Below are 9,951 nucleotides of genomic sequence, written 5' to 3'. Positions count from 1 at the left end.
CAGAGAAAACCCATCCGAGAAATTGCTACTATATAAGGAGTGGCAAAATCGACAGTTTGGTACATCCTGAGAAAGAAAGAAAGCACTGGTGAACTCATCAATGCAAAAAGACCTGGGCGCCCACGGAAGACAACAGTGGTGGATGATCGCAGAATAATCTCCATGGTGAAGAGAAACCCCTTCACAACAGCCAACCAAGTGAATAACACTCTCCAGGAGGTAGGCTTATCAATATCCAAATCTACCATAAAGAGAAGACTGCATGGAAGTAAATACTGAGGGTTCACTGCACGGTGCAAGCCACTCATAAGCATCAAGAATAAAAAGGCTAGACTGGACTTTGCTAAAAAAAAACATCTAAAAAAGCCAGCACAGTTCTGGAAGAACATTCTATTGACAGATGAAACCAAGATCAACCTCTACCAGAATGATGGAAAGAGAGAAGTATGGTGAAGGCGTGGTACAGCTCATGATCCAAAACATACTACATCATCTGTAAAACACGGCGGAAGCAGTGTGATGGCTTGGGCATGCATGGCTGCCAGTGACACTGGGTCACTAGTGTTTATTGATGATGTGACACAGGACAGAAGCAGCCGAATGAATTATGATGTATTCAGAGCCATACTGTGTGCTCAGATCCAGCCAAATGCAGCCAAACTGATTGGTCTTCGTTTCATACTACAGATGGACAATGACCCAAAACATAAAGCCAAAGCAACCTAGGAGTTTATTAAAGCAAAGAAGTGGAATATTCTTGAATGGCCAAGTCAGTCACCTGATCTCAACCCAATTGAGCATGCATTTCACTTGTTAAAGACTAAACTTCAGACAGAAAGGCCCACAAACAAACAGCAGCTGAAAACCACCGCAGTGAAGGCCTGGCAGAGCCTCAAAAAGGAGGAAACACAGCGTCTGGTGATGTCCATGAGTTCAAGACTTCAGGCAGTCATTGCCAACAAAGGGTTTTCCACCAAGTACTAGAAATGAACATTTGATTTACAATTATTTAATCTGTCCAATTACTTTTGGTCCCTTTAAAAACAGGGTGGCACATGTTAAGGAGCTGAAACTCCTAAACCCTTCATCCAATTTTAATGTGGATCCCCTCAAATGAAAGCTGAAAGTCTGAACTTCAACTACATCTGAATTGTTTTGTTTAAAATTCATTGTGGTAATGTCTACAACCAAAATTAGAAAAATGTTGTCTCTGTCCAAATATATATGGACCTAACTGTATATAAAATATAATAGGACATTCCTCATACAATATAGGGAATAGAAGGAGAGAAATACATGAAATATTCCCGAATAGAAATAAATATAAAATAAAAACCCAATATGGAACACTTATCTTAATGAGAATAATAGACCAAAGTATAAAAAGAAAATGTGCCTAGTGCAAAGAGTATGTAGTATTCTGAAACCCATACTATATAAAAACAAGCTAGGATAGCTATATATTTCCAATTTTATATAAATAAAGTGCATAAGTGCTCAATATGAGGGCAAGGGTAGTGACCCTAGATAGTCCATACACATTAAAATTAAATATAACTTAAATACCTAAAACCTACAATAAATATGCAAAAGTTGATACATAACATAAATACAGTGGATACGGAAAGTATTCAGACCCCTTTCAATTTTTCACTCTTTGTTTCATTGCTGCCATTTGGTAAATTCTAAAAGGTTCATTTTTTTTTCTCATTAAAGTCCACTCTGCACCCCATCTTGACTGAAAAAAAACAGAAATGTAGACATTTTTGCAAATTTATTAAAAAAGAAAAAACTGAAATATGAAATATCACATGGTAAGTATTCAGATCCTTTGCTCTGTATTGAGTAGAAACTCCCTTTTCAGCTAGTACACCCATGAGTCTTCTTGGGAATGATGCAACAAGTTTTTCACACCTGGATTTGGGGATCCTCTGCCATTCTTCCTTGCAGATCCTCTTCAGGTCCGTCAGGTTGGATGGTGAACGTTGGTGGACAGCCATTTTCAGGTCTCTCCAGAGATGCTCAATTGGGTTTAGGTTAGGACTCTGGCTGGGCCAGTCAAGAATGGTCACAGAGTTGTTCTGAAGTCACTCCTTTGTTATTTTAGCTGTGTGCTTAGGGTCATTGTCTTGTTGGAAGGTGAACCTTCGGCCAAGTCTGAGGTCCAGAGCATTCTGGAAGAGGTTTTCATCCAGGATATCTCTGTACTTGGTCGCATTCATGTTTCCTTCAATTACAACCAGTCGTCCTGTCCCTGCAGCTGAAAAACACCCCCATAGCATGATGCTGCCACCACCATGTTGCACTGTTGGGATTGTATTGGGCAGGTGATGAGCAGTGCCTGGTTTTCTCCACACATACCGCTTACAATTATCACCAAAAAGTTCTCTCTTCGTCTCGTCAGAACAGAGAATCTTATTTCTCATAGTCTGGGAGTCCTTCATGTGTTTTTGAGCAAACTCTATGTGGGCTTTCATATGTCTTGCACTGAGGAGAGGCTTCCGTCGGGCCACTCTGCCATAAAGTTAAAAGTAAAAACACAGGAGAAAACTGAGTGTACAGCATATAGAAAAGACTTTATTAGTAAAAATATAAATACATAATATTACATATATAGTAAATAGATGCAAATAGGGAGATGATACAGAACCACGGAAGCACGTAGCGGCTATCCACAGCTAACAAATGTAGCAGGATAGTATAAAGAGGGGGAGAGGGAAGAGCGACCCAGAGTAGCAAGTGCTAATGATGGACAAAATAGGAGAGGTATGTATAGAAGGATATCAGTACTTCAAGTAATAGTGGATACATATCCCATTTTTCCCCCTAATGGGGCCAGAGTAGGTATAGTCCATAATATAAAATACACTCACTCACATTTGTTAGCTGTGGATAGCCGCTACGTGCTTCCGTGGTTCTGTATCGTCTCCCTATTTGCATCTATTTACTATATATGTAATATTATGTATTTATATTTTTACTAATAAAGTCTTTTCTATATGCTGTACACTCAGTTTTCTCCTGTGTTTACATTTATCTTGAGTAGGCAGTTTTTTGTGCGACTATGGGGTGTGAGTCGTGGCTCTTCCGCACTCCATACTCGTGATCCTCACTATGCTTGCCGAAGTGTTTATTATCACTCTGCCATAAAGGCCCGACTAGTGGAGGGCTTCAGTGATAGTTGACTTTGTGGAACTTTCTCCCCATCTCCCTACTGCATTTCTGGAGATCAGTCACAGTGATCTTGGGGGTTCTTCTTTCCCTCTCGCACCAAGGCTCTTCTCCCACTATTGCTCAGTTTGGCAGGACAGCCAAGTCTAGGAAGACTTCTGGTGGTCCTAAACTTCTTCCATTTAAGGATTATGGAGGCCACTGTGCTCTTATGAACCTTGAGTAATGCAGAAATTCTTTTATAACCTTGGCTAGATCTGTGCCTTGCCACAATTCTGTCTCTGAGCTCCTTGGGCAGTTCCTTTGAGCTCATGATTCTCATTTGGTCTGACATGCACTGTGAGCTGTGGGGTCTTATATAGACAGGTGTGTGCCTTTCCAAATCAAGTCCTATCAGTTTAATTAAACACAGCTGGACTCCAATGAAGGAGTAGAACCATCTCAAGGAGGATCACAAGGAAATGGACAGCATGTGCCTTAAATATGAGTGTCTGAGCAAAGGGTCTGAATACTTATGACCATGTGATATCAATTTTTCTTTTTTAATAAATTTGCACAAATTTCTACATTTCTGTTTTTTTCAGTCAAGATGGGGTGCAGAGTGTACTTTAATGAGAAAAAAATGAACTTTTTAGAATTTACCAAATGGCTGCAATGAAGCAAAGAGTGAAAAATTTAAAGGGGTCTGAATACTTTCCGTACCCACTGTATATATTAGTATAAAAAAAAACTATACATTTAAGAACCACATCTAACATAGTGATACATTAATTCACATAGCCGACTATATTGTCACTGTAGTCTTCTATCCCACACGTATAGAGTCATCCGCGAGGATAGACGTGCAACTGCCTTGCTCGTACAGTTGAGCTGGTCCCCCAGCCACTGGAAACAGACATCCCGCATGACCCATCAACCCAGGCAAAAGCTTTCCTAAGGATGAATAAAAACAATTAAAAACAAGCACGAATACATATACAATAAAACCATAAGATATTAAAAGAAACCCCCATCTACTCTTTAGCCTCTATTATAGGAAGGAACTGAACCCAAAGCTTTCATTAAGTCCTGCCGGTGCTAGGGTACCCAGTCGATAGATCCACTTACTCTCCAATTGTGCTAAAATCTTCCCCAGGTCCACTCCTCTTGCTCCCATGGTGACTTGATCAATATCTATGATGCGGAATTCTCTTGGGCTGCATTGATGGTGATGTAAAAAATGGCGTGGTAAAGTTTTGAGAGTGCTAGGGTCTTCCACCGTTTTGGCTTTGATAATGTCCCTAACATGCTCTCTTACTCAAATTTTTAATTCTTTAGTAGTAAGTCCGACATATATCTTTTTACAAGGACATTGGGCATAATAAATTACGCCCTTCGAGGTACAATTTAAATGTGCTCTTATTTCAAATGTTTTGGAGCCACCAAAATTATCAAACTTCTTTGCCTTCTTCAAATAACCACACGCCTTACAAAGCCCGCACGGAAAAAAAACATTAATTTCTTTCCTGTTTATCTCTACATCTCTCCAGATTATAGTGACTGTAAACCAACAGATCTTTTAAGTTTGGACTTCGCTTCGCCACCATTGAGGGTGCTGGGGGGAGGATTTGACAGAGGATAGGATCTGTTAATAGAACTTACCACTGCTTCTGTATTATTGATCTCACTTCAGGCCACTGATTGTTATATACCAAAATAAATCATACCTCCTCCGATTTGTTGATGTTTTTTTTATTGCCATAAATTTATTGATCTCTTGGGGTTCGTGCTGCTATCCTGTAACTCCGTCTGATTGACCTACGGCTATATCCCCTCTTCAAACCGATTTGCCAGTTCTGTCACTTGTTCCTCAAATGTTTTCTCATTAGAGCATATCCTCTTGGCCCTAAGGAACTGACCTATTGGAATTCCTCTTATGGTGGAGGGTGGGTGTGCCAATTCTGCGTGCAACAACGAGTTTGTCGCAGTTGGTTTCCTAAATATGTCAGTAGTTATAATACCATTCTCAGATACCCTGATTTTTAAATCCAAGAAGTCCAGACTTCTTCCAGATTTCTATGTTAGCCGAATATTCAAATTATCATTCAGCTTGGTCATAAGCCTCTCCAAATCTCTGGCCGTAGCCTCCCGCGCAAACCATATATCATCAATGTATCTCATCCTTCCCTGGACGGTGTCCATCTCAACAGGTGGTATCCGCCTGGAATATATCCCGCTCCCACGAACCCAAAAAAAGGTTGGCGTAGGAGGGGACACAGGAGGCCCCCATATCGGAGCCCTGTTGTTGTAAGTAGACACATGTCGAAGGACAAATTCCAGGAGGACCACGAGCAGCTCGGCCAGGGACAGCTTAAGACCACTTGACTTCAGATACCACGAAACCACCCTAATACCATCTTCATGTTTGATGGACGTATAAAGTGTCTCTATGTCTGCAGTGACCATGACTATATGGTCACCGAGGCAGAGGTGATCCAATCTTTGTAGGGCGGCCGTGGTATCTTGTAGGAGGGCAGGCCAGAGACCAAGGGCTTCAAGTAGTGATCAATTACATTAGATATAATTTCACACAAACTGCCGTTACTGGCAACAATTGGCCTGCCTGGGGGATCAATCAGATTTTTGTGATGTTTTGGAATTAAGTCAAAGGTGGCCAAACGGGGCTGTAGTTTGCGCACCGTATCCAACAGCTCTTTTGGTATCACACCCTGTTTGAATGCCCTTTCGAGGATAGACACCAATTCATCCTGGAAAGAGGATAGGGGGTTATAAGAAAGTTTTTTTTATAACAATGGGGGGTATTCAGAAGTTTACATGCTTGCTTTTTGTAAAGGCTGACTGGCCCGACAACGACGTTTCCCCATTTATCCGCAGGTTTAAAAATAACATCTTTCAATTTTTGTAAATATTTTAGCGACATTTTTTTCCATTTTACTTAGGTTAGATTTCCAAGGCGTACATTGGGAAAGATTCTCAATGTCCAAAGTGACCAACTTAGTGAATACCTCAATGGCAGGACATAGGCTGAGGGCTGGAAATTTCTTAGATTTGTTACATAGATTACGGGGAAAGTCACTAACCTCTGAATTACTTTCTGCCTCCAGAGATTCCAGGGTTTCCAATGCTTCCCTTTCTTCTCTGGTAGGAAATAGGTCATGCAACGCTGTTTTGTAATGTCATTTTTTGTAAATGAGTTTCCTTGCAAATAGATGTGTATCTTTCACCGTAGTGAACTGGTCTAGGTGATGAGAGGGAGGATAGGTAGGGCCCTTCTCTAAGAGTGTTAGTTGAGTTGTGAATAAGGTATGGGTAGATAAATTAATTACCTTATCTGTCACCACCTACCTTTTATATACAGCTGGTATCTCTTCTTTGTCCAGACGTTTAGTATATATTGATCTGGATATTTTGGTTGTTTAACGTAACTTACAAGCACGGTATACAATCATACATATGTGTTATCCTGGCACAATGTTGTGCACAACGCCCCCCGAAGAGCCTCACGCGAAACACGCGTCGGGTCCCCAGCGAGACACCGGTCCATACAGCACTATGGGTATGTTATGACTCATCTTCATGTCAGTGTCAATTTCTCTTCCCAGGCAATGTCAGTATATTTCTGAACATCATAGAAGGTTACACGTGTCTTATGGGCACCTTTACTGTTATGATGCCAGGATAACACATATGCATGATTGTATACAGTGCTTGTAAGTTACGTTGTCCAATTACTTGGTAACTGGATTTATTGATACTTGGATTGATAATATTGTCACTTCTTTTCATGAACCCATATTTGTGGACTCACATGGTTGTCTCTCTGTCCTTTGTGTAGTTTTCACCTATGACCTACTATTTTATTGGTTGTGCTCTATTTAGGAGTGTCCGTGGGACCTCCTTTTTTATATTTTTAATACACAATAAAACTGATTTTTTATCTGGAATCATTATGCCTGCTGAGCTATGCAAACTAAACTATTTACCAGTAATTTTCCTGAGTCTGCTGTTGGCATGTGTCATAAAGGCAGTATAACGAAAAAATTACTCTGCTATTGGTTAAATAAAAAGCCTATATTTATCTAGCAGTTGTGCATTTAGCGCAAAGCCTTCTGAGATACGCAAACTAAACTATTTACCACTAATTTTCCTGAGTCTGCTGTTGCCGTGTGTAATAAAGCTGATAGCTTACAAAAATTGCCCACACATTGCTACATACAGGGAATTTATACATAACACATCTGTGAGGCTACTTGTGAAAAATAAAGCCAGGGAATTTTTTTCCATAAAGCATTCAATATGGGAAAGGGTGACGTTGAGGAACGGGGATGTGGATGTGGTGGTGCCCAAAGGTCAGAAGTAGTGATGAGCGAGTGTGCTCGACACTGCTTGGTTCTAGCCCAAGCATCTCACTGCTCGACATTCTTGGCGAGTATTTCCGGGATGCTTGGGCGGGAGCTCGGGTCCCCGTCCTGCATGTTTGGTGCTCTTAAGAGAGCCAATGAACATGCAGAGATTGTCTGCCACTCACTGTAATGCCATAGCCATCTTGGTTGTGGCATTAGAGTGATTGGCTGGCCGCATATCGTCATCGGGTATATATAAGACCTGGTGCCCCTATGCTCATCACAGTCTAACCCGGAAACAGGCAGAGTAGGGAGAGGTGCTGCTGTGTGAAGGACAGAATTGGCAGTGTAATAGTTAGGTATAGGTATTCCACACCAAGATAGATATCCATCTGAACTAACAGTCCTTCTGAAGACTAATCCAGCTGCATATATTCAGTGGTGATAGCAGGAGTTAGGCAGGCAGGTTTTGTGGACACTGTATACAGCACAATAGGGTCCATTGCACGTTCTGTCTGCTCCTGCTGTTACAGATATCTGTAGACATGGCCACAGATATCAGGGGCCAGGTCTAATTTTTTTTTTATCTTAATCCTGATTAGTAGCTTAAAAAGCAATACAGTACACCATTTTGCTGCTCCATATGCTTGTTAGCAGAATACAGGCATTTTTTTTAATTTTATTCACATTGCTGTATTGTAAAGCAGAGACAATTTTCCATCATCACACCTGATCCCATATTACTGCCGTAATAATAGACATTTTGTTGAGCGTGCCAAATATACTCTATTTAAAGTCAGCCAGCTGTGTATTGTTGAACTTATTCACACTTGGTGGTTGAACAATACTATACTGAAAGGCCCCAGCCTAAAACCGTGATCGTCACACCTGATCCCATATTACTGCCATAATAATACAGACATTTTGTGGAGCATACCAAATATACTCGATTTAAAGTCAGACAGCTGTGTGTTGTTGAACTTATTCACACTTGGTCGCTGAACAATACTATACTAAAAGACCCCAGCCTAAAACTGTGGTCGTCACTAGTGTTGAGCGAATTTGTTCGGCGAATGTGCGAAAGTTTCAAATTCAGCACGAATATGGCACATTTGGATTCGTGATCACAAAGGCGAGCAAACTTTCTTAAAATCTGAAAAGTTTAAGAATTTGCGTGGGACCATGAATACAGGGCAACCACGGCGTTTTGAACAGTTTTGTTAGCATAGTGCAAGTGTATGATGGGCGGTGATATGTGCCAGGTGAGTGTAGGGGCTGTCTAGAGCTTAGAACAGATCAGATCAGCGGTGCACTTTTTTTTCTTTTTTCCTGTGGGCGGTAACTTTAACTGAGGAAAGCGCAGCCAGCCAATCATAGCGCAGGAAGCATCTACACTGTCCAGACATAAGGGCTTCTGCAATTGGCTGCAGAAATCACATGTCCTCTCAATGTAAAAAGCGGCCATGTTCCCTCAGCACCATTATATCCATGTCACTGCTGGAGACAGACGCAGCTCAGTGTTCTCCTGTGTAATGAGAGATATTAGCTAGATAGATGGGCGCTTGTGTGGTAGTCAGATAGTGTAGATAATTCCTGGCCTGTGTACCTCTGCAACCTCTGGTGCAGCACATTTTTGGTGTTCTTGTGCAAGTACTGAGATTCTGACAGAAACAGAGGGCCCATGCCATACAATAGTGCTGTGCACCGCTGGTATAGAGCTCCATGGCTCAGTATACCTTGAATCTTTTTTTGCACTTGCTAATGTGATCAAGCAAGCGCAGTGCACCTTTTCATTTAGTGGGGTTGAAAATGTGCTGTGCACAGTCTGCAGAGCTTCTTATTGCAGAGCACAAAATCAGTTTTTTTCTGTTGCTATTGTGATATTGAAAGCTGTGTGCAGTAGTTTTTTTAGTGTCAGATACTATTTTAGTGGAGTTGAACTTCAGGTGGTTTCGGCTATGTGCCCACGTTGCATTTATGAAGCAGAAAATTTCTGCTGCATAAATGCAAGTCCTCTCCCGGAAAAACGCATGCGGAATTCCGCACGTGTTTATCGCGCATTTTTCGCGCGTTTATCACGCGTTTTCCACATGCGGAATTGCCTTGCGTTTTTTATGCATTGGACAAAGGCAATTCCGCTTGCGGAAACGCAAAATTAAATGACATGCTGCGGATTTTTGAACGCGGCATAAACGCTGCGGAAAAATCCGCAGCATGTGCATAGAACTTGCGGAATCCCATTGGGGACCATGGGGTGCGGATATACATGCGTTTTTCAAGCGTTTACGCTGCGGAAATTCCGCAGCATATACGCTTGAAAAATGCTACGTGGGCGCACAGCCTTCAGAGTAAAAAAAAAAATTTTTCTCTTGCTACGCCCAGTCCAAAAAATATTTTTTCCTGTGCCAAAAGTCATACAGTGCTATAAGCCAGCTAC

Source organism: Phyllobates terribilis, unplaced genomic scaffold, assembly GCF_046119375.1.
Source record: "Phyllobates terribilis strain yellow unplaced genomic scaffold, ASM4611937v1 Scaffold_116__1_contigs__length_5312468, whole genome shotgun sequence".
Taxonomy (NCBI): domain Eukaryota; kingdom Metazoa; phylum Chordata; class Amphibia; order Anura; family Dendrobatidae; genus Phyllobates; species Phyllobates terribilis.
The sequence above is the reverse complement of the archived record's forward strand: the minus strand, read 5'-3'. Positions refer to the sequence as shown.